Source organism: Sabethes cyaneus, chromosome 2, assembly GCF_943734655.1.
Source record: "Sabethes cyaneus chromosome 2, idSabCyanKW18_F2, whole genome shotgun sequence".
Taxonomy (NCBI): domain Eukaryota; kingdom Metazoa; phylum Arthropoda; class Insecta; order Diptera; family Culicidae; genus Sabethes; species Sabethes cyaneus.
This window is the reverse complement of record NC_071354.1, coordinates 6,782,968-6,808,963: the sequence shown is the minus strand read 5'-3', so window position 1 is coordinate 6,808,963 and position 25,996 is coordinate 6,782,968. Positions and strand designations below refer to the sequence as shown.

General features: G+C 38.5%; 1 protein-coding gene across 4 annotated transcripts in view; it reads left to right on the top strand.

Moving 5' to 3' along the window:
- The first annotated feature begins 2,248 nt into the window (after positions 1 to 2,248).
- Positions 2,249 to 25,996, top strand: part of LOC128738911 (putative polypeptide N-acetylgalactosaminyltransferase 9) — a 191,081-nt gene continuing 167,333 nt past the window's right edge. The window contains exons 1-2 of one of the 4 annotated variants that reach the window (XM_053834391.1): positions 2,249 to 2,477; positions 3,707 to 4,175. The gene's annotated coding sequence lies outside the window, so the exon portion shown is untranslated. Of the gene's footprint in view, positions 2,478 to 2,503; positions 2,731 to 3,539; positions 4,176 to 25,996 lie in introns of those variants that run through there. The other 3 variants (XM_053834388.1, XM_053834389.1, XM_053834390.1) reach the window with 3 other exon arrangements.

Below are 25,996 nucleotides of genomic sequence, written 5' to 3'. Positions count from 1 at the left end.
TAAAAAATTTGAACCTATTTGAACATATTCAAAAATTTTTTTAACATTATTTCGCATATAGTATAGTTAGGGACGGTAATCTTTGGGAAATCGTAGCTTTTCCCTTGGTAAGACCATAATACTGGTAGTAATTTGTGCGTGTAGTGATTTCTTTTTACATTTTTGCGCTGTAGTTTACTAGCTGCTGCTTCAATTATGTAAACTAGAGTAGAGCATCATTTGTTCTTGAAAGTTTCAAAACAAGTTCAATCCTGGCCCAAAGCATTAGTACATAGTAGATACTAACAGGAGTATTTTCTTCGCGATATTTGCCACGGCTTTCGTAATGCATGCTTATTGTTGATCCACGCTTTTAGATGATGTGGTCGTCTTTGTAATATATTCAAGTATTTTGATTTTTCTTTTCGCCTTCTAAAACCGCAGATCATGCTATGTTTCCCTTGCTAGCACAGTTAACCTCACTCTCTAATTTAATCTTTATTTTATTGAGTTTTAAGATCGTGATGCACATGAATTAGGGAATTGGTCATAAAAGAGCACATGGGCATGATCGAAGCAAGAATTTGTTGTGTAATAACTATCTTCCAAGACTCTGCTTATATTTGGAAATGATTTGAGTTAACAGTGATCGGTATTTGTTATGGCTGATAAGGAGTAAGCATCTTTTAAGTTGAGGGTTGAAAACATTCGAAATTACGCGCTAATATTTCAATGAATGAATTCGGCGGGGCTCACGTATTGACATATAATGCCGCAACCTCACCCTATTATCTATTGGGTGAACAACCTGCTATGTGCAGATATCTTATTTATTTCAGTTTTAACTCGATAAATATTAGCAATGGAATTCTAGAAAACTGGATTTAATACGTTACTGAAAACTTCAAGTTTCACAACCTTTTTGGTAGTGCACGGGTTGCCACGGGAGCAAAATCTATTCCTAGTGGCGTGACCAGAATTTCAGTCAGGTTAGGAAGCAGTTTACTAACCCGACTTCAAGTAAGTCGTGCTTCAAGTAAGTCCATCAAACGTATTTCCAGTACCACTGGATTGAAGGTAAAATTTTAATTCTAATTTTAAGCTAGCATGATTTCGTCATTTAAGCCATTTTAACTTCATTTGTGTGAAGCTTGAGAAGTATTGAGACATCCATTTAATAATTCACAGTGTTTAATTAATTTCGAAACCGAGGAATCACCCAACGGGCAGAGCTATATCGAATTAGATCTTACCACGTTGATTGCTCGTTGAGCAAAGAGGCCGATTGCACGTGTGTATTGCCCGGATCAAAGCATGCTGATCCGTGGATTTTGCAGCGCATGCTGTGACCCACGGATTTCCGTGTCGAAGTTGCTTCAATGCAATAACTGCGCGCATACGGTATGCACTCCTTCGTTGGTGCATATATTGCCACACAGTTACGGCAGTGTTATTGGCTTACGGTTGTGATACCACACAGAAACCATCGATTATGATTGTGACACGTTGATCAAACTTATTTTCAAAAGAAATAGGTATGTGCTTACTAACTTTCCGATGAGAAAAAACTCCGAAATTTGAGCCAGAACGGTAGTTTTACATTGCACGCTATTGAAGACTTATTTCTCCTAGTTCGAATCTGCTAAGCCTGCTTTAATCAACTTGTATGAAATTCAGGTCGCTCCAAACTGAAGCTTTAACGTTTATGAAAGCTTTCGGCAGATGTCTCTGAATGTATTTCAGAAGAAAAAGTTCCTCAAAATTTCCTGAATGCTTGGCTCGATAAAATACAACCACACGCTCAGGCCACTTCCCGCTGCGAAACCGGTTCGTGCTCTGCTCAGGGCTTATCGTATATGGACACTACTTTGTTTATCAGTTTATCCACCATCCGACCGACCGTACGGGTACGGTACGGACCGTACGTATACCAACGATTTTGCCCTCATGTTCTGGCTGGCTCTCTTCTGCTGCTTTTTTTAGCTGCTTGCTGCACACAATCCATCCAGAGATTGCCTCGCTGGCACTGTGTTGGTGTTGACGTTCGTTGCTTTCCGCTGCTGCTGTCGCCGTCATCGTCGACGCTGGTGCTGGTGCTGGTGCTAGTGATGGTAATGGTTGTTTCTTATGGCCATCCACACGATATGAGCAGCTCCATCCTCTCCAGCATGCTCCGCGCGCGCGGCGTGCGGTCAGAGTCCGCAGAAGTGGCTCTCTCTTCGGTTTATTTCACCGTGCCGTCTGCCAGCGGATGCCAGTTGGAATCGGGTTGTTCTCTGTGCGGTTGTTGGTTGCTAACCTTTTTTGCTCGCTGGTTTCGCCACGGTGCGTCGCGACGGCTCCATACCAGAAACTTACTGACTTACAGCGCTAGCTAAAAGCTCCTGCAGGAGGAAACTATACCAACAAACTCCCGGAAACGCGTCAGCCGTTCGTGTGCTTCCTCGTATCCTTCCACAATCGGTCGGTGGTCGTGGTCATTGTAGTGCGTTTTTTTGGTGGGTATTGGTTTTCCTGTGTGATCATTATCAAGACGTGTGACGAAGAAAAGCTGCCGAAATCAGTGTCTGAAAGAAGGAAATGACAGACGTGTATCGCAGTGACTGACCAGCGATGTTTAACATCGCCAGGCACGTAACTCACTGCACACACGTTCGGTTCGGGAACAAAAACGCGTGTGGCAAACACACTAACTACATAAATAGGGCACCTGAATTTTTCGATTCTGAATCGGGCACAACTCACCTGTGCGTGCGTGGTTTTCTTGCTGCTGCTGCTGCTGTAGATCGCAATCACCGCCAACGTCTTTCCCATTAGATGAACCATTTTAAGACAACAGTTCGGGCAGGTTCCTGCTCTTTGTTTACTTAATATTTTACAACTTCAACGACGACTACGATGACGGCGGCGACGGTCACGGCGATGGCGATGACGTTTCGTTTATGTTGTTTCATGCTATTTATTTCCCCCTAAAAACCAAGCAGGCGAGATTATTCTTGGGCCTTGGAACTCTGGTTCTGGTCTATGCTCTGCTGGCTGTGGCTGGTCAAGCACTCTTCTTGACAGTTCACGCTGGTTGGTTGGTTGGTTGAAGTGTGTGCGAGTGTATTCAGCAGCAGCAGCAGCAGAAGATGGTGCTTTTGATTGGAAAGTAGTTTGGCCACGGAATCGAAGAAGATGCTAATGAGGCTTTTCCCGTTAGTTATCGATGGTTCACACACGACCGAGGCGGCTGTTCGGTTCGGTTTGGAATGTTTTTGAAGATTTTTCAATTTTTGTGTTATTTTTTTCGAGAGGACAGCAACCCGATTTCTTGAGTGGGTGTTGGTGAACATGTGGGTGGATTCGTCCTTTTCCCTACCGTACGGTTGTATGGGTGTGCCATTGAAGCGAACGGCGTGAATCAGGTTTCTATTCGGTACCGTTGCTGTGTTGCTGTGTGTTAGTGATTGCAACGAAGGGGAAATTTCGATCCCAGTAGCCAATCTATCACATTTTGTTTTGTTTTATTTGATGGAAAAATATTTCTTCACCGAATATTGTTTCTGTTATTTTGACAGTTCTTGTTTACCAAAAATAAGAAGGAAAGTTTAAGATCTGGGTCCAGCTTGGAAAGACGCTTGCGGAGGCGGTCTCGGTGCGTAACTGGAGCAGACGGTTTTTTTCTCGGTGTATACACATAGTGTAGTGAGGAAAACTTACTGTTATCGATTTTTATTGCCGCCAGTCGAGTACGTACGAGAGTGAACTGCTTGATTAGATCGCTGGGTTGTGTGCGCACGTATGCAGGAAACAGAATACAGAATGTCCAACTGATCAGAAGTGAAAACAGCACATTGGCAGAAAACAAAAGCAGAAAAAAATCCAACTAAAATACCAGCACATATCGACAAGTGTATAGAATATCAATTACGAAATTAGTGAAGAGCTAAGTTAAGCTGCGGCGGGAGCGACACGACAGGAAAAGTATAAATTTGTTTGGTTTTGTTTTTGCACAAAAAAAAAACAAGAGAAGAGTGCCCACCTCATCCATCCATCGGTGTGCGGTGCGAAGAGTGTCCGTGAGCAATCGATGCACTCAGCCGGCAACAACGGATCATTGGCTGTACGCTAAATGTCATCCTGTGGCGTGCCATTACGACGACGAACGGGAAAAGGCGACGAACGGCACGTTCCGTCGATGTTTCAATAAACAGGTACGTACCGGTACATATATGAGAAAGCTAACCACACACAACACACGCGTAGTCCTACAGATATGTTAATGAGTTGCGAAGTGGTTTTCTTGACTCATAAAAGATGCTCTAAGCTACTTTGTCGATGATGAGTGGATTTACCGAAAGCAAAAAAAAAATGCTGTCCGGTGGTGCTGAATATTGATTATGCTTTGTGATTTTTTTTCGGCACATTTTTGGCCAAAAACGACGGAAAGCCCAAACCTCCCGAACAGCCGGGGAGAAAAGTTTATATCCGGGCGGCTGACTGCGATATAAATTATTAATGCTTAAGCACCGGCTTAAATCACGTCGGAACTGCCAGTTGGCGAGCGGGTAACCTTTTCCACCTTTCTTTCTACTAGCTAGCCGGTATGTAGTGGCTTTGGCTTTTCCTTTCCTTTTCTGTTGAAAAGCGGAGGAGGCATCTTTCTACGCGCGCTGGCTGTGAGTTGTACACGCTTTTTTGTGAAGTGCAAGTTAACTGAAACCGGGCTGGCAGGATGAAACGAATACCTTACCTACTTGAGCGGAATTTATGCGTCGTCGGGGTTTTATTTTTGGCCAAATTGATTGGCAGCATTATGGAATGAAAGTCTGTCATTTGTTTAAATTGACGAAAGTTACCAAGTAGGGAGATTTTGTTTCTTATTTGTGAAGTAGGCCAGGAATGTTAAAAAGAAACTGTCATCCAAGTAACCACCAAACTAGCTTTATATGATAGCACTAATTAAACCGAGTATCAACCAATTCAAAATAATACAACTTTTTATCAGCAATGTTGACGTGACAAAACTTTACGTCAACATTATGGCTGGTTTCGATGCATTAAATTGATTACACTGTGTACCCTGGCATTTATTGGCCAATTAAGCTAATATTGTCACATGTAATGTCTGCTGGAGTACTATCAATGCCATTTATGTGCCGCGTCATATTTACTTGGGTGTTTCTTTGGCGTGAAACAGTGTTCTTTTTCGCGTAAGTAAAAGTACATATGTACTGTGCAAATTATCAGTGAATGTAAAAAGCACTTCAACCACTTTGTAACGAACAGTGTTAGTCAATTGTCCCTAATGTTTTAGGAATTATTCTTGAGAAAAATCATTTTTCTTTTGAAATGCTTATTTATCTATTGGATGGGGCTAATAAATAGCTTGAAACCACATTATTTTGGGTGAAAATTGCGCATATTTCAAAGCGTCTGGTATGACGTTTTTCAAAAACTCGATTCTTTTCTATTTCCTTTTCTTCACTGCCTCTAATTGAATATCAATTTCATCTGAAAATCGTTAAGATTCAAGGTACGTTTCACCCTTATTTCATTTCATCTTGACAGTATGATTTATTATTATTCTTTCAATGTGGTTTTATGTAGCAGAACTGCTACCATAGAAGATATCAAGTGTGCCTTGGATTATACAATCATCACAGCCAACCAAGAAGTTATTGAAGATGCGTTTAGATTGACACTTGTTCCAAACTGTTGCCCGATGTTTGCAAGTAACTATAGCAACGGATCACAAATGTTCAGTTGGTGACAGAAGCAACTTCGAGCAAGCAACATGTCGTATTCCACGTTGTTGCCAAAAAATATTTCCTACTCTAAACGCACCTTATTGTAGAGATCTAAACGCACAGATAGAAACCGTGAATTTGTTATTTTTTAGCAGAAGACGACATAATGGTCTCTTTCGATGTTACGGCCTTACTCCCAAGCGTCCCCGTGAAAGAATCGATAAGCCTCTAGGAAGACTGTCTATTGAAACAGCATGAGGGCAACGCATGGAGTAAAAATGTGGGAGGATTCTTGAAGCTGACACGTTTGTGTGTGGAGGAGAATTACTGTACATTCAGAGACAATTATTACAAACAACTGAAAGGTGCACCGATGGGTAATCCATTATCACCGTTCCTGTGCGAACTATTCATGGCTAGCCTTGAAAGCAAGCTGGAACCAAACCAGGTACTCCCAACAAGATGGTGGCGCTACGTTGACGACGTTTTTAGCGCCATCAAGAAAGGAGAACAGGAAACCATTCTAGCTGCCGTGAATGGTGCACACAGGAACATACACTTCACATACGAAATAGAAAAAGGCGGAAACCAACAAACACCAAACGAGTTATACCTAGCTCATCTAATCACTCCCACCGACACAAAATGGTAGCTTTCTATCACATGATACATAGGATGGAAACATTACCGTTAAGTGAGCTAGGGAAATAAAAAGGACTGACACACATTCTTGAAATTGCAAAACCAAACGGATATTAAGAAACGACAACCCAGAATATTTCCAAAAAAAAAGAGACGAATACAAAAAATAACTTACACCAATAACACCAGAACTTAAGAGAGTGGCAGTAGAATACGACGGAAATGAAGAAATTTGAAATTGATCTAGCCTACACGAGCTGAAACAACCAGCTCAAAAATAAGTGGGGGTCAACTAAAGACCCGATTGAAGAACAAAGAAAATGCGGGATTTATGAAATCAGTTGCCCACATTGCGAGAAGGTTTACATCGATATCCTTAAAGGGTCGTTAATAAAAAAAAAAAAAAAAAAAAAAGGTTTACATCGATCAGACTAGAAGGAATCTGGAAACACGAACTAAAGAACACTTGGCAGAAGTAAAAAAAGCACCAAGAGCCACCGAGAAAGGTCTGACACATAATTTTCGATCAAAAGTGGCTGAGCACGTCTTCAACGACAACCATCCGCTCACCATTGACAACGCAAAAGTAATTAACAACTGCTCGGCGTGGAAGATGGATGTAACCGGAGAGTTTAGAGATTTACAAGAGGTACTCTTCCACTTTACTAAACAAAGACCCTGGAAACGGTTATTCTTGGCTTTTCAAGTATGTACCAAAACACAGACATACGGGGACACACTCAGACAAGACAATTTCTGGCTAAAAACTTCACTCTCTCGCTCCTTTCTCAGATCCCGGTTTCACACTTTTCACACACACAGCACTTTTCTTCTTTTTCCTCGTTATTCCCGTTTTGCGTCGCATTTTCCAATTTTTTTATTTCCAGATTCCCTCCGTTCCGCATTAAAAAAAATCTTTTTATCTCCTTTCCGTCTCGTTTTCGTCGTTTTCATACCGCGATTTTCCATCTTTTCTCTGGTTTATTCCGTTTTTTGTTCTCTTATTTCCATTTGCTTTTCAGGATTGTTTTTGGTTTGTTCTCTCATGTTTTACCTTTTTCTTTGGTTTGTTTCCTTTTTCGTGCAGTCCCATTTTGCCGATAGATTCTTTTCTGCTCATTTTCCGTTTTTTCTCCCGACCTGTCCTTTATATCCCGTTTAAGTCTCTCCCGTTTTCCCACCTTTTTATTTTATACTAAATATATATAAGGATTTCGGAAGATTGATTAACACGTCCGAATTGTAGCATGCACTCTAATCAACTGCACGAGCTCATTTATTCGGATAACGATGAATCTCGGGAGGCTGGTCACTCATCACCAATAGCCTTATCGGTATCTGCGATACTGATCGAAAGAACATTACAATTCTCTTCCCTTAAGAATAATGATATTTATAATTTTAAAATTTTATGTATAACTAACTCGATTGAACTTTAGTTCTTATATTACTATTGTAATTCGAAAGGATTTTACTTCCTATTAACTTATAGTTGCGAACGAACTGATATTCTTATTGTCTGTGAGTCATTTAGTCTAACTAATTTTTTTTTCATGACTAGATTTTTAATCTAGTTATTATTTTCACTTGTAAATGAAATCAGCATTATTTAGATTTTGTTTTCTAATTCGTCGCGACCTTCGCAGCAACGGTCCCTCGCTGCCACCATTCATCTCGTTCCTATTCGTTAACATGCAAGAGTTCTCTTTTTCTCTCGTAACATATTCTTGTGTGCTCGCCGATACCACCCGTTCCGTGCCATTAACAGTCAGCGGGACCATTACGTTCCTAGCGGCAATTTTAGTCTTCGGAATCTTCACCTGATGCCGGTGTGCGTTGGTTACCACGTTTCCAACGGCTACCTGTAAAATATTTATTGAAATTCGTTTAACAAATCTAGCCGCCACCCATTTGCCAATGTCGCTTTTATGATTGTTTTTTAACCATACTGCCCGTAAATGGAAAACAGTCACATATGCAAAAACTTGCAGCGGCGAAAAACGCATTTGAAAGCGCTACATTTTTTCTTTAATATTGAGTAAATTTTGGAAACAAATCGTCCAAATCATTATAATATTACTTGAATGTACATTATAGAATACTTTTACAAGCAATTTGTTCACAAGTGACCTACAATTTGTTCCAAAACTTATAAAAACTACCGAAGTTACTGATATGCGTTTATTTGTGCTTCAATAAGCAAGAATAAACGCATAACGGTCACACTCATAGCATGCCTTGATTCTTGCGTTGTCGGTGAGCCGGTGACTGCCGGTGACCGCCGGTGGAGTATTTTCAAGACCACGTGTCGTTGTTATCTTGATAATTCAGGTGCCCGTTTAATTCATCTGTTCCAAATGTCTGTACGAAATAGAAATTTTACGGGAGTAAGGATAAACTTCCAGTTCCTAGCATTTTCTGCTTTTATTTGTAATTTGTTATCGTGGGGTCGCTCAACTCAGAAACTGGTCGCTTTCCTGTGTCAGGAACACTCCCAGAACGTGTCCGAGTGTGACCAATGTGATCCTGGACATATTATATGACGACAAATGAACTATTCTGAGGTAGTTTTGCACTTTTGCGTACTAAGAGATATCACATGTTGTATTTTAGTTCTATTCCGAAACTGATCCCCGTAGGGGTATCCGAAGCATTTCCGGATATGTGGTTAGATATGGTAAATGACGTCTTGAACACTTCATACAACTACCAATGGTCTAGTTTTGCAAATTCGAGTACTAAGAGGTGTCGTATAATGGAATTATTGTGCTTCAAGGTGGTTCAAGTTCTGGATATTCCGGAACTTATTCCGACTATAGCTTCGGAACCGTCTATCCGCTCCAAATTTTCCTCAATAGTGTTCTTGTAGGTCATGAAATCTTTCGTTTGGTAGTTGTTGCAGTCAAATCGGTTCAGGAATTTCCAAAATCAAATGCTTATTCATATACTTTCACTACTGTGACTGTTATGCGTTTATTTGTAATATGGGACTGACATAGTTTAATATTTTTTTCAACATTTTGGGAACAAACATAGCTTTTTTGTTTGAAATATTGAAAGAATAGGTAATTTAAAGACGATTCCCAGGTTTATCTCAAAAATGGTGAAAAGTCATATGGGACTGTTATGCGTTTATGGGCAGCATACCATATCACCAATTAATAAATTGTCTAAAGGGTCGCTTTTATGAATTGCTCCCCTTCTTTCATATAAACTCTTTTGTTGTTGTTTAAAATCTTCTGGGTTTACGACTAATTGATTAGAGTAACTATTCTTAGGATTTACTAAATCTAATATTGTCTTCGGTTTAAAATTCAATACTTTCTCAGATGGCGTTTCTTCATCCAAGCAAGTATTACGATAGTTAAATAAAAAATAATTGATCTTGTCCTCGGCCTTCCACGTTCTGATTTCCGGTTCTAAAAGATACTTCTTAAATACTTCTTTAGTCAACCTCACCATTCTCTCCGCTTGACCATTGCTTGGAGGGTGGTAAGGCGGACTCTTAAGAACTTTTATCCCTTGACGTTTCATGAATGAAACGAATTCTGTGGAATTGAATGCAGGGCCGCCGTCAGTAACTACTACATCTGGTAAGCCGAATTTGGCGAATACTGCCATGAATTTCCGGTTCACCTTCGAAGCATCTGTGCCATTCATCAGCTCGACTTCTAACCATTTTGAATAGCTATCCACAATGAGAAGATAATTTTGCTGATTAAAATGGAAGAAGTCTGCATGAATCCTGCTAAAGGGCTTCGTGGTTGGTATCCAAATATTAGTTATTTTGGGGTTCGGTACTACAGCCATTCTAGAACATATATCACATTTATTTACGTAAGCTTCAATGCCATTGTTGATTCCAGGCCAATAAACAGTACGCCTCGCAAGCTGCTTCATTTTGACCATCCCTGCATGATTTATATGCAACAGCTTAAGTATTTTTGGTTTTAATATATCAGGAATAACCACACGATCTTGAAATAATAGACAACCACTAACTAATTCAAGATCATGTTGGTTTGAATGTACGTTCATAAATTTTTTTTCTATGCGTTCTGGCCAACCATTGTGCATGAACGAGACCAATTTCTGTAGATAATCATCATTCTTAGTTTCTTCAGCGACTTTAATGAAATCTAACGGAAATTCATTCCCAAAATTCAAACTTTTTACATATTCCACGTCACATTCATTGGGTACTGCCTGTTGTGATGGGAAACGCGAGCAAAAGTCAGCGTTCCCCATTTTTGCCGAGGGACGGTAAAAAATATCGAATTCATAAATTGACAACTCCAGTATATAACGTTGTAGTCTAGTTACGTAAATAGAATGACCGCCAGATTTGCCGAAAATTCCTACAAGAGGTTTGTGATCGGTATAAACCGTAAACTTTTTGCCGTACAAGTACTTGTGAAATTTTTTTATGGTACAGACAAGGGCAAGTGCCTCCAAATGTAATATAGGGTATTTTTTTGTGCATCGCTCAAGGAAAAGGATGTAAAACTGACTGGTTTCTCGGTACCATCCACTATGTGAGCAAGAACTCCCCCCAATCCATAATTACATGCGTCAGAAACCACTACTAACGGTTTACTTGGGTCGTAAAACTCCAGAATGTTTGCGTTAATTAATTGGTTTTTACTTCTCTCAAAGACTTTTTGACATTCTCTATCCCAGACAAATTTAACATTATTTCTTAGCAAATTATACAAAACACTAAGCTTTGCAGATAATTGTGGGACAAATTTAGCATAATAATTAATTAGACCCAAGAACGCCTTTAACTGAGATGTATTTTCTGGTGTTGCTGCATCACGAATCGTAGCCAATTTATCTGGACATGGTAATAATCCTCTCTCTGTAATAATATGTCCCAAATATGGGAGACTAGACACAAAGAATTGACATTTATCCAAATTGACTTTTATGTTGGCTTGCTTTAATTTTTCTAATACCATGTACAATTTTTTGCGACAATCATCGAAATTTTTTCCAGCTATTAGTACATCATCGAGATAGACAAAAACGTTTTCTATCCCTAAGAGTACTTGTTCCATTATCTGCTGGAATATTGCTGCGCTGGAAGATGCGCCTTGGGGAAGTCGATTGTATGTATAAAGACCTTTAAGCGTGTTTATGACCATAAATCGCCTAGATCTAGCAGATAAGGCTATCTGAGTATATGCCCTTTCTAGATCTAGTGAACAAAATATCTTACAACCAGCTAATTGTGCAAACAAATCTTGTGCTAGGGGTAATGGATAGTAATTGGGCGTTAGTAACTTGTTTATCGTGACTTTGCAATCAATTACCAGTCTAAATTGATCTTTGTTCTTCTTAGGTACAATAATTACCGGTGAAGCCCATTCACTGGATTTTACTGGTGTTATAACATTTTCGCGTTCCAGTTTATCTAGATATTCCACAACTTTATCTCGTAACCGATATGGTACGTCATAAGCCCTTTTAAAAACCGGTTGATCTTCTTTAAGAGTTAGTTCCGCTTCATATCCAACCACAGGTGTCGAAAGATTTTTTTGAAAAACAGTTGAAAACTTATTCTCAATTTCTCTGAGAGCAATTTGTTTATCTGTTGAAACGTTGAATACATTTGCAACTTTTGTAAAAGTAGCTCTCCAATCAGGGAAAAAAATATCCAACCATTCTCTTCCCAATAATGGGACAAAATAATGAATTTTATTACTGGCACTGGTCGTATCAATTACTATCAAGGACACTTTTTCTTTAATATTCTGAATTTGAACAAGCACCTTTGCTTCCCCCAAAATTTCCAATTTTCCACCGTTCACCACAACTAATTTCCTGTCGCTTTGATTCAACTTTGTGTTATAAAAAATTTTTTGAAACATTTCCTTTCCTATCACTGATACGGCAGACCCGCAATCAATTTCCATTTGAACACACTGTCCCTCCAACATCACATCTATAAAACATGGATTACTAATTCTATTTACAGACGCCACCATCATGCACATTAAATCACCTGTATCACTATCCGATTCGTCACTCATTTCCATTCCTAAGCGCTGCATTGCATTTTCCATTCTTCCCACCATGCTCGTTGAAGGAACAGCTACACTATGTACTTGATTAGCTCTAGAATTGTTTCCCATTTGTGCAGCACATTGTCGTTTGATATGACCCCTTGTACCACATCGGTTGCACACTAAGTTGGCGTATCTGTACCGATCCTCATATCTCTTGCTATCGTTATTGCTCGATCTGAAGGTAACTCGACGTTGACCTCGACCTTGATTGTAACTACCACTGCGACTACGGCTTCGAAACGGACTGTTATCATAACCACGTTGATACCTTCTTCCATTATTTTCAAAATTAGCTCTTCTACCTAAACGTTGCCGAACGGAAGACACCTGATGCTCAGGTTCATTAATTACGGCAGCCCGACAACTTGCTAGTTCCCAGTTGGTTATTATTCTCTCTGCATCTGCTAAGGTCAATTTATTCTCTTTCAATAGTTCACGTTGTAATTTTTTATCACTCAATCCAACTAGTAGCCTATTCCTGATAGCATTATCTTTATACGATCCGAAATCGCACATAGATGCTTGTAATTTCAGATCCAAAATAAAGCTCTCAGTTGACTCATCAGGTTGTTGAATACGAGATGAGAATTTGAAACATTGAATAACGTCTGAATCAACATGTCGTAGCGGGTTTTTAATTTTTGTACTATTTCAGTATAGGATAACTCGGTTATTTTCTTCCCTGGAAAAAGAAGCCTAATTTCCGAATAGACGACAGGACCACTAAAAGTACAAAAGGTTGCTCTTTTCTTTTCCTCAGAAACTTGGTTTAGCTCGAAAAATTGCTCTAACCGCTCAACATATTCAGTAAAGGAGGTTCCAGGAACGTAAGGTTCTATGCTTCCAATTATATTGAGACCACTCATTGCCATTGCTTACGGGATAAAAATCTAGAGAAATGCAGAACAACTAATAATAAAATTAGGCAGTTGGTATTACTCACCAATTTCTCACGCTTTTTAGCTGGTATAATTTTTTATACAGAGCGAAACTCTCCTAAGTGACTGTCCTCTTCCAACAGGCACTCTTCCAGGTGATGTATTTCCAGTAGAATATACGTACAATATTACTAATGGTGCTCACCACTATATTTGTACACTATCACTCAATGCGCTCACGCCGAATTCAAGGACTCAAACTACTCGAATAAGAACCTTTGTTTTATCGCACTCTTGCTTTTCAGCTCAGCTCATCTATTATATACATATATATAGAATTGTAAAGGCTTTCAATTCACTTTTTTTAACTAAATAATCGCAAAAATACAGCAGCTATATATATCTCACTATATATATATTTTTGCACACTTCTAGCTTTTATCACAATTGCCTCAGCACTACAAAATGGCTATTTGTAGAATTCCTAAGTCACCACGTGCCACTTTGTGGAAATGTGGAATTACTACTTTACTAGCTTGCCTTACTACTAGCTTTACTTTAAATATTGTCACACACGCGAAATACTTAAAACGCTTTTAAAAAAAAAAATTTTTTCCACTTTCCTCGTCGTCACTATTTTATACTAAATATATATAAGGATTTCGGAAGATTGATTAACACGTCCGAATTGTAGCATGCACTCTAATCAACTGCACGAGCTCATTTATGCGGATAACGATGAATCTCGGGAGGCTGGTCACTCATCACCAATAGCCTTATCGGTATCTGCGATACTGATCGAAAGAACATTACACTTTTCTGTCAAGTATTGTTTTCCTCCGTTGTCCTTTTTCTACCCTTAGTTTTTCCTCTTTTTTGTTTCGTATTCCTTCTTTTTGACTTGTTTTCCTTCCTTTTGTCTCTCATTTTTTACCACCTGTTTCCTCGATCTTGGTTCCATTTTTTTTCTTTCCCTGTTCTCTTCCCAAGTAACAAATCTACAGCTGTTTGGTTTTATTAAATTTTATGAAGATTTTATTGCGGAATTCAAATATACACGATAAAATTTGGTGCGCATGTGGTTTATAGCTGCGAAAATTGTTAAAAAATATCTCTTTATTATTTCATATATTTTAAGAAGATGGCCATAAAATAAACTTAGTTGCAGATGAAACTGACAGCAAAGCTTAACCTCTATCTCTTGCGCTTGTATAAATTGTCAAATCAGCAAAGCAAACTGTTTTAGCTTTTTAGCGCTGCAAGCTTCATGTGAAGCCATCATTTGTCTCAGTCTAGCATAGGTCTAGCATAAATTTCGAATAAAATCTGTACTTTAAAGATGGTTAACATACCGGGTTTTAATATTTGGGCTAAATTATCATAACGTGGTCGTATGTGGATCCTCAGATGGTAGTTATAATAGTGAGGTCGTCATAGTCGGTTTTAAAATTTGGTTCTGGAATCTACTTTACAATTAAAATAAAACCTAAATCGTTGCTTGGGTTTTTCAATCCGGATTTTCTTCTTTTGACGTAGGACTACGTCTTACGGCAAGTTTTGAGAAAGGGTGTCATTCCAAAAAATCGAAAAATGCGAGCGTCACGAAAAATGATAGGTTTTGAGCGCTAATAGCTTAGTGGTTCGATCGATCGATTTTCAATATTCTTACACCAATCGATTGGAAAATCTTCTACAAATTGGCCCAAATGAAGAAAAGTATGAATTCTTGATGTTGAACTATTGAATAATTAAAAATAATGAACCTGTTTTACCAAAATGATCGCTTCGTGATTGGTTGTTGGAAATGACATCATCAAAGTGGTAATGCGTTTTCACGCATCAGCTTATAATTCAGTCAATTTTCAATAGATTTCCAAGATATGTACACCAATTGATCGGAAAAGCTATTTGTGATATAGTGAAAATATAGAAAACAATTGATTTTCAATGCGCGTCAAGCAGCTAACTTGCGACACAATGTCCAGTATCGAGTTTTTCAGTGTTCCAGTAGTAGGGTTTGTTTTTTTGCATTTGAGTATTTTTGTTCCACGTATGTTTTATAAGGGTTTTCACATTTATTGTTTTGGTAAAGAAATTTTCTAAATTTTTGTTTGAAACTAGTAAATACTGGTGGCTTTATTTCATGTAAAGTATTGTTAGAAATGGTAAACTTTCTTTGGTAAACCGTAGCTTTGACTTTGGTAAGAAAGACCATAATCTTCACTGTTGAACCAGTTGTCTTTTTTGCAAGCGGAGTGGTTTCTTTTCACATTTTTGTGGTGTAGTTTACTAGCTGCTGCTTCAATTATATAAACTGGAGCATTAATTTTCTTTTTCTTAAAGGCTTCAAATGGTTTTAAGTGGTTGTTGTTTATAAGTTTTCCCGTTAACTGAGCGTCGTCAATGTCGCGTTCCTTTAAAAGAGTAATGAATTTGCCTTGCTGACAGTTTATTGCTTCACAAAAGTTTGATTCTCTAGCGCTAATAATAGCCTAGATGAACGCGCTAGTGAATTGAACCAGGTTAGGTGCATCATTAAATTCATAGCGTCGTCTTATTTTTGCGAAAAAAAATTCCCAGGCAATCCTAGCCAGCATTGGTACATAGTAGATACGAACAGGAGTATTTTCTTCTCAAAATTTCCCAGTTTTCGTAATGCATGCTTATTGTTGATCCACAGTTTTAGATGATGTGGTCGTCTTGACAATACATTCAAGCATTTTGGTACTTTTTTTTGCTAAAATCGGAAAACATGTTATGCTTCCTTGACTAGCACAGCTGATCTAACTCTGTAACCTAATCTATATTTTATTGAGTTGTTAGATCGTAATGCACATGAAATAGGGAATTAGTTATTAAAGAATACTTTATAACTTGATCGAAGTAAGAATTTGTTGTAAAATACATATCTTCCAAGACTGAATGTAGTTGAAAATGGTTTGAGTTATTAGTAATTGGTGTTCGGTAGCGCTGATAAGGAATAAGAACCTTTTAAGTCGAGAGTTGGGAACATTCATAATTACATGTTAAGCTACCTTTCCAAATGAATCTACTACTGTTCCGTCGAATTGAATATATCGAACAGCTTGTCAAGCATTTCAATGAATTCGGCGGTACTCACGTGTTGACACATAATGCTGCAACCTCACTTTTCTGGACCTCGTCAATCTGGATAAATAGTTAGCTCTCAATTAATTACTGTGTGGCTAATAAATCTGTAATATGTATATTTATAATGAGGAAAAGAATTTGGAAAAGATTATTGCGGACAGACCCGTGAATAAAAACACCAGTTGATTGAGATCTCTCAGCCTAAACCTTTGTTGAGAAACCCAATTTCATTTAAATTCACATAGAAACCATAGCAAATATATCCAATTTTCGAATAAGCGCTCGTGTTTCGCCTCAACCGCGCGCATACAGCGAAGAGCTCTTATCAGTAATTGCCAGTGATGCTCTTCTCACTTCTAGTAGCAGAATGTCGTCGGTCGTTGAAAAGCCTCGGCACTGAAACGGTCGGCGAGAGAAAGAGACGAGACGTGACGTTGAACACAACAACCATCATGGCCTGGCCCGGCCATCAAGAGAGCAAAACCACTACGTGGCATGGTTTCGCAAGCAGGTGCGATAAAGTTGAAACTGTCATTCGCAAGGTTTTCAAAACACAAATTTCGTCGACTACCCCTCCTCCTACATGCCCCCCACCCAGCCCATTCATACACACTAAGAACACTTGACAACCGACAGCGTGAAAAACTGAACTTTCCGTCGCGTTGTTTTGAGAAGCCAAAACCGAAACGTCAGAACGAGTATTCGTTACCTGCAATGGCAGGTAAGTCACTGCTTGCTGCGATTTTATCTCTACCTACGCTTCTGCCGCAAACAGGGCTGAGAAATTGAATTAATTGTTCCGTTTGCGTTATCTCGGGTGCACCCGAGCTCGAGCTCAGGCTCAATTTTTTCGGGCGAATTGTTTGCGTCGAAGGTGCTTTTCCTTTTGATAAAACGATGTGTAAGATTAGCGGAACACAAACGGAGCTGCACACACGCACACGTTCCTTCCTATAGCTAAACGCTCGCTTTGTTTCAGTTTACCGCGACATTTCTGGTTCGAATGAAAAATAGATAAGACCGGGAGAGGGAGATGTTTGTCAATTGTTTCTAGTGGGTGACATATACCTACCTATATATTTTCAGGCTTTATCTGCTGGAACGAACACGAGGTGGGTGTCGCCGCAACAACAAGCATCACGCTTGCCGGTGATGAAATCAGAATTTAATTTGTACAAAATTAAATTACGTTTCAATTTTCTACCGGGTCCTTGGTGAATGTTGGGCTTATAAAAGAAGAATGGTTTGAGTTGAGAGTCAGCTAACAAAATCAGGATTGAAGTTGGATTTCTTGAAGCTTGAACCAACCTTATCAAGAACATTCCACAAGTACCACCTGTCCCGGTCGGTCAGCCATAAAGTCAATGTCAATGTTTTCTTAAGGCCAAGCAATTTAAATTCCAACTCTGCCGGCCTGCAGCAGCATAGCCTACTCTGAGAAGCGAAAAAAAAAACGACTGGAAAAACATTCCCTCGCTCGGCGAGCATCGATCGATCGACAGGAAAACAAAAACAGACAATCCGGCCATCCCGGGCGACGAAGAAGCTTGAAATCCAGTTTCACGCTCAAGCTCACTCTTGAGCTGAGCCGTGTCCAGTCCGGTCCGGAGCGGACAATGGCTATCCGTCCGGGTTCGGGCCATCATTAGCAACTGAAACTATATGTAAAGGTGCGTTTAGATTGGCAACATGTGGCAGGCAACTTTTTCCAAACTGTTGCCCGATGTTTCCAAGCAGCATGGCAACGTATAACAAATGTTCAGGTGGCGACAGAGCAACATTGAGTAACAACTAACAACATGCTGCACACCACATGTTGCATTCCACATGTTTCCAAAAAATTGCCCAGTCTAAACGCACCTTAAACAAAACATGAAACTTCGCAACCAATTCTTGAGCAGCGACCGACCGAAAAGCAGAACAAGGGCACCGAGCTTGTCGCTCGTTCGGTCCGTTTCATCCGGGGGCCTTGGTCTTCAGCAGTGGGTTTTCAGCATCGCCATCAGCAGTCCAGTCCAGTCCAGTCCAGTCAGTCGTGCAGATAAAAACGACATCATTAGTTTTGCAAATTTGCGAGTTTACAAATACGGAACTGGCTCGGGCAGGAAAGTGCAAGCTTTTTCCCATCTCGTTAATTCCATTTCGAGCAGCCTCATGCAACCTTCGCTGGGTTGCAATTACTCTGCGGAAAATTGTGTCTAAATAGAGTGGTAATATGATCTTCACATTCAGTATTGTTGTTTTTGATCAACTAAGCAACCGTACGAAGGGGTTGCTTGGATTGAAAATCGCCGCTATTTTCTGACAGTTCCTGGCATGCACTGGCTGGCTCTAGCCAGCAGTCAGTTCCTATTGTGGCGTTCGCACGCCTACGGTTAACTATTTTGCAACTCTGAACGGCTGCTGCTGCTGCAGCTGAGCTGCGTAAAGAACGGGAATAGTCGTAAACACGATTATGGCATAAATCGAAATAGAAATCCCCCGGCGGGCTTTCCGTCCGTCCGTCCGTCGGTTCGCTCGTTCGGACAAGCTTCTAGTCGAGCCGAGTCTCACACCCCGACCCTCCGAGCCCACCGCAATCAATATGCTGCGGGCAGTTGAATTTGCAATGGTCTCTGCCTGCCAGAACCCGGGAAATAAAAAGAATTTTACGACTGGAAAATGCTGTGGTGAATACAATTTTGTGGTAGAGAGGAACAGCAAATTTCACTTTTTCAAACATATACCAGAATGCGGAGATTGCGGGTAGTTTGCTGGTTATTGTGTTTACGTTTTGTTTCATACAAAATTGGCTTATTCGATTCAAGCATATGGTGTGGCGATTCGAATTTCGATCGATCGAAAAGAAGCCTAATCCAATCCAAATCCGACCTGAATCCGATCCAAATCCAGCCCAAATCCAATATAATCCAAATCCAATCTAAATCCAATCCAAATCCAATCCAAATCCAATCCAAATCCAATCAAAATCCAATCCAAATCCAATCCAAATCCAATCCAAATCCAATCCAAATCCAATCCAAATCCAATCCAAATCCAATCCAAATCCAATCCAAATCCAATCCAAATCCAATCAAAATCCAATCCAAATCCAATCCAAATCCAATCCAAATCCAATCCAAATCCAATCAAAATCCAATCCAAATCCAATCCAAATCCAATCCAAATCCAATCCAAATCCAATCCAAATCCAATCCAAATCCAATCCAAATCCAATCCAAATCCAATCCAAATCCAATCCAAATCCAATCCAAATCCAATCCAAATCCAATCCAAATCCAATCCAAATCCAATCCAAATCCAATCCAAATCCAATCCAAATCCAATCCAAATCCAATCCAAATCCAATCCAAATCCAATCCAAATCCAATCCAAATCCAATCCAAATCCAATCCAAATCCAATCCAAATCCAATCCAAATCCAATCCAAATCCAATCCAAATCCAATCCAAATCCATCCAAATCCAATCCAAATCCAATCCAAATCCAATCCAAATCCAATCCAAATCCAATCCAAATCTAATCCAAATCCAATCCAAATCCAATCCAAATCCAATCCAAATCCAATCCAAATCCAATCCAAATCCAATCAAAATCCAATCAAAATCCAATCCAAATCCAATCCAAATCCAATCCAAATCCAATCCAAATCCAATCCAAATCCAATCCAAATCCAATCCAAATCCAATCCAAATCCAATCAAAATCCAATCCAAATCCAATCCAAATCCAATCCAAATCCAATCCAAATCCAATCAAAATCCAATCCAAATCCAATCCAAATCCAATCCAAATCCAATCCAAATCCAATCCAAATCCAATCCAAATCCAATCCAAATCCAATCCAAATCCAATCCAAATCCAATCCAAATCCAATCCAAATCCAATCCAAATCCAATCAAAATCCAATTCAAGTCCAATCCAATCCAAAGCATTTAAACCTGGCGACAAACTTGTAAAATTTGGTCCCGCAAACGAACGATTAACTTTGCTGAAGACAGTAACTTTCTATATAGCAAGGATTCCAAAATATTCCCAGATATAGAGTATTGTTCAACGTACAAAAATTGGCGCTGGTAGTGGAAGATTAAATATCTTGACACTAGGTTATACCTAACTAAATGACGACCACGTGGATTTTTTCCAACTACACAATTGTAATGTTAAACTGTCACAAGAGTAAACGGCTCTACTGTTTAAAATTGTTCTGTACCAAGACCATAACCGGTTGCTTTTTCGAATTAGCCCACTTTTCACTGGGAGAAAACCACCGAACGTCGTTCACTTTTTGCAGCGGAATGGTGTCACGGTTTTGAGTACCGCGAAAGCATTTTACTCATTTGGTTGCTCTCTTTTACTATCAGCTTAGGTCTTCTTATTAGCCAAGTCGTCCTTTACCGTGCGATAAACAATATTTCTGGATGGATATAAACCTGTAATGGGTTTATAAAACATTAAGGCATACAAATTACCCGCAGTGAGTGTCCATCCATCCATCCAATCGTAAGTTCATGAAAAACTTTCGACATACAACTGGTTTGTATGTGGAACAGTTCCTTTTTTATTGGGCCCATTAGAGGGCTGTAACTGTTTAACGAACTTGACTTTCTACCGATGTGCAAACAACTCTTTCTCTACCATAATTTCGTTGATTGTTGACTTTCTAGAATTCCCGATGTTTTGTTAATCAATCATCTAGGACACTTCTTTGGCCGACCGCAATCAATCAACGCGATAACATGTGCATATCTTTGAATTTTCAATTTTTTTTTCTTGTTGAGTCTCTTCTTTCTTGTTTCTTTGTGAAATTCTGTGCCATCCGTAATTTACCGAAATACAAAATTGCCATTAGAATCAAAACATGAGTCCCAATTTTGTGCCTTCACGTGTGGAACGTCAGTTGAATGGAAGGTTTACTTCGAAATCACGTTTTTAACAAGCAAATTGTCCATTTTTGAAAACAAAAACAGAAAATTCTTCATTTGAATCAGCTTAATTTTCATCAATTAGGTTTCGATGATGAAAGCAACTCCATAACAAAGATGAGAGGGCCAAGCACACTGCCTTGGGGTACCCCAGACGATATGCAGCGTATTCTGGAGTGCACGGAATTTATTTTAGCGAAGGCTCTGCGATCAGCCAAGTATATGTTCACGAGAATTGAATTTGGACCGGAATAGAGTTCGGATAAACTGAAACATGCTTCTAGTGGCCCTTTTCATGTCTATTGGCAAGGCTAATTACAAGTCTAATTTCAATTTTATTTTCAAATCCAACATCAAGAATAATTTGAAGCCTGGTTTGGAGTCCAATTTAAAACCAATTCATTTCCATTTTTAATTTAAATTTTAATTTAAATAATGGTGAAAAACTCCCAAGAAAAGTCTGAAAATCATGTTCTGTTATATAGAATTTTTTTTCTTGTTTGTCGTAAAATTCGTGTTTTCGTAACATTGTTGTTGTTCCCGGGATGTTGACCGAAAAACTCGACTTTGTGCTGAGCTGAATATTTACCTCATTCAAAAATTCATATCCCATAAACCAAATAGTGTAGAGTAAGCAGTTTCTTCTGGTAATGTTACTAAATTTTCTTAGCAAATTCACCGATTGTTTTCCAATCAACCAAAAGGTAGTCCGTCTTCTAATGCTCTCCAAAAAAAGAAACAAAAATGAAACAGAGCAAGAGAAAAAACAGAAAGGTACACGGAAGAAAACGCAACAGAACTGAACAAGTGGGACAAAAGAAATAGGCATCCGAAAAAATCGTGACAGAATAGGATGTAAAATGGGATATGACGGTGTTGGCCATCTAAAGGGGGGCGAAAAAAAGTAGTTTTTAATAGAGCAAACAAAATATGCGTTTTAAGCATTTTTACTTAAAGTTTAAACGTGAAAACCAGATCTATTCTTGGTTCTCATATATACGTTATTATTTTCCATGCAAAAACCTACAAAACGACACAAAGTCGAAGGATTTTTTTTGCCAATGTTCGGAAATTGTATTGTTTAAGAGCGACTATTTGCTTTAAGAAATGCTTTATTGGTTTCACTGTTCCTGGTTTTTGCTGTCTGGTATTATGGTATTATTATGGAAATTAATACTTTTTTGAATCGAATCAATTTATGACACATTTCAAATTTTCCTTTATTCAAGGGCGCATACTCTCGACTTTCGTCATTCGCCTTTTGTCTATGTTTTCCGTATTTCATTTTCATTTTGTGTTGTTTGGTTTTTATCTTCTGTCTTTAATTTTTCGTCTTCGTATTGTTATTGTATACTTTCGTCACTTTTTGCTGTCGGTTTCCTGTCAATTTTTGCTTATTTATTAAATTTGATTATACTCACTTTAACAGCTTAGGTATTTCGCGACTTCTGCACGATTGGGATTTGAACCTGCGTCCACCACACCGAGATTGACCGCTCGTTGTTTAGTTTTGTTGTCTTTCAATGTTTGCTGGTCGGATTTTTAGCATTTTTGCATCGTTTTTTAGTCTCTTTTCAGTCGTTTGTTGCCATTTTTTATCGTATTTTGTAGCGTTTTCATTTGTAGTCTACTTTGACATTTCTAGTTGCGGTTTTGCTGTCTTTTTATTGTTTCTTCATTGCGTTTTCTGCATCCGTTTATAGTCTCTTCGTCGTTTTGAATTGTTCTTTTTTCTTGACATTTTTTATCGCTTTTATGGCGTTTTTTGATCTTCTTCTGGTGTATATTCGCCGTTTTTTCACCTTTTGTCTTCTCGCTGTACATTCATTGTGAGTTCGTTGTCTTTTTGTTGTTTATTTACTGTCCTTTTGTCGTTCTTTCGTCGTCTCTACGTCATCTTATCGTTGCTTTTCGTCGGTTTTAGTCATCTCTTTGTTGCATTTTCTCGTCGTCGGCTCTTTTTCATTTCTATGTCATACTGTTGTTGGCTTTTCATGGGCACCTTTCCCTTATATTATAGCTGTTTTTAGCATTTTTGGTCGCTTGTTTTCGAGAGCTTCTTGTTGTTTTTTGTTGCTAAAATAGCGTCTTTTCATTGATGTTTTGCCATGTTATCTTCGTTTTTTGTCATCCTTTATTGTAAAAATATTGTATTTTATTTGTCTATTCGTAGCTGTTTTTTCGTCTTTCTGACGTATAATCACCATCTATTTATTATACTTTTTGCATCTTTTATCGTTTGTATGACACATTTTAAACATAACACTGCGGTTTTTGTCACTGTTTTGGTGTCTTTTCATCATATTTTTACGTTATTTTCATTAGATTTGCATCGTCTTCTTGCCAACTTTTCATCGCAGTTTGGCAATCTTTTTATGACTATTCCGTCATCCTATCATCATATTATTGTTATCTTACCGCTGTCTTCTCGTCGTCTCTTTGTTGTCTTTTATACGTATTTTAGTCACCTTTTGATCGTCTTCTGAAGGCTTAGGAAGAAATGAGTCGTCACAACACAGAAAAATAATTTGAAAATGCAAAAGGATTTTGTATCAATTCACCAAAAAAATATTGTAGACTCAAGGCTAACCCAAATATTTTTTTGATTCTAACTGGTTGACCTTTTAGTTCAACAATAAGCTTTGTTATTTCTAAAAATACCAGTTTCTATTAAGGGGGGGGGGTTTCTCGTATACAAATGAAATACAAATTTCCTCATAATTTGAGAACTAATCAAGCAAATAGAACCAAATTTGGCATGTGGAGGTTTCTGGAGGCAAAAATATTTTCTATGGTGAATTAGGACCCCTCCCCACTTTAAGAGGAGGGGCTTCTACACAAATGAAATACAAATTTCTTCATAATTCGAGAACTAATCTAGCAAATAGAACCATATTTGGCATGTGGGTGTTTTTGGAGGCAACCATATTTTCTATGATGAAAATATGATAGCAAGAGAATGCAGAAACGAGAATAGAATAACTGAAAAAACGGGTCAGAAAAAGGAACCAAAACGACAAAGAAATGATCTGAAAAGAACGTATCGGAGAAGGAGAAAAGCAGGGCATAATAAGAGGAATAACGCAACAGACGAATACTAAAGACGGGATAAAAAAGCCAAAAAAAAAGACAAAAACCGTAACCGGAACTAGAGAAAAGTCGTCCCGGGACAGAAAATGATAAAAACAGGGACAGCAAATGAGGGGCCGAGGATGGGGGAAAGCGGGAGAAAAAGGCAAAACCGGAGGGATGATGGGAGGAAAAACATAATAAGTGGAAAAAATACAAAAGGGGCGAGGAGGGAAAAAGAGGAAAAACGGGACATGAAGAGGTGAAAAACGGGACTGACAGAAACGAGAAAAGGAATTAAAACAGGAAAAAAAAACTTGAAAAGAGGAAAAACGGAAAATAAATGACGAAAGACGGGACAAAAGATGGCAAAACAGGGGACAATAATAGAAAACCCCAGAGGGAAATAAGGAGGAAAAACGAGAAAAAGAAAACGAAGCAAAAAGAGGGAATACGGAAGGGCAAAGTGGGAGAAAAAAAACACAATAGAGAAAACAACAAAGAAATGTGAAAAAATTTAAAAGAAAAGAGAAGATAAGCGGGGAAACAAGGGAGAAAACAGCACATTAAAGACGGGACAGAAAATTAGAGAAAACGGAAGGAAAAAAAAATAAGAGAGGAAAGGAAAAAACGGTAGAAACAGGAAAACACGGCACAAAAGCAGTGGAACTCGACTGTGAAAAAGAAAACTCCGTAAAGTATAAAACTGCTACAAAAAAGAAGGAAAAAGAAAGCAAAAAATGAGGAAAACGAAACAAAGAGAAAATAGACAGAAAAAACGGAAGGCAAAAGTAGATAAGCAGGAGCGTAAAGAAAAACCTGATTTAATCCACCTAGCAGTGAAAGGAACCTTTGTTATACGGTCTTACTTGCAATTTGAGATAGAAATCGACACAGGTGTAAACCAAACACATGAAATTTTTGGAAATTGAATAAGTCTACAAAATTTGAACCTAATAGAAGCACTTATAAATTTTGATAATTTCTTTTCTCATGAAATTGCTGAGTAAGTTGTTACTAATGCGGGTAAGGGCAAGTAAAAGTAAGTTGTAAGATGAAATATTATTCTTTAACATATACATTGCGTAGTAAAGGTCTAGTTTATAGGTTTTTGAACTATGCATAATTTCCTGTAATGCCATTCTATTTGATTCACTACAATCAAGTTTTCTTGAATAAATTTCATCAATTTTTATGAACCTTCGGTTACTCACGTTGTTGTATTTTGTACACCATATGTAGGTTTTTGAATGCCATATTGTTATAAAGTTACAAATCATATATTACGTATATACTAACGAATATTCTTCGGTAAACTTGTTATGAGCAAAATGTCAGAATTATTCAATGCATTAATAGTTTAAATTGTTAGGAAACAAGATTAGCATAAACCGACATCACAGAAACGAAGCAAGCAGCATATGAGGTGTACCGCAATTGGCCCCAACTGGAATTTTCTCTCGTTTCTTGATATTGAAAAATGGTGTCTGTGTGCAGCAAAACTACCAGCAAATGTAAAATGTTTAAAATGTATCCGTCTGTTGGTAGTCGAGTAATTCGGGGTCAAAATCAGGGTATTGTTTATAATCA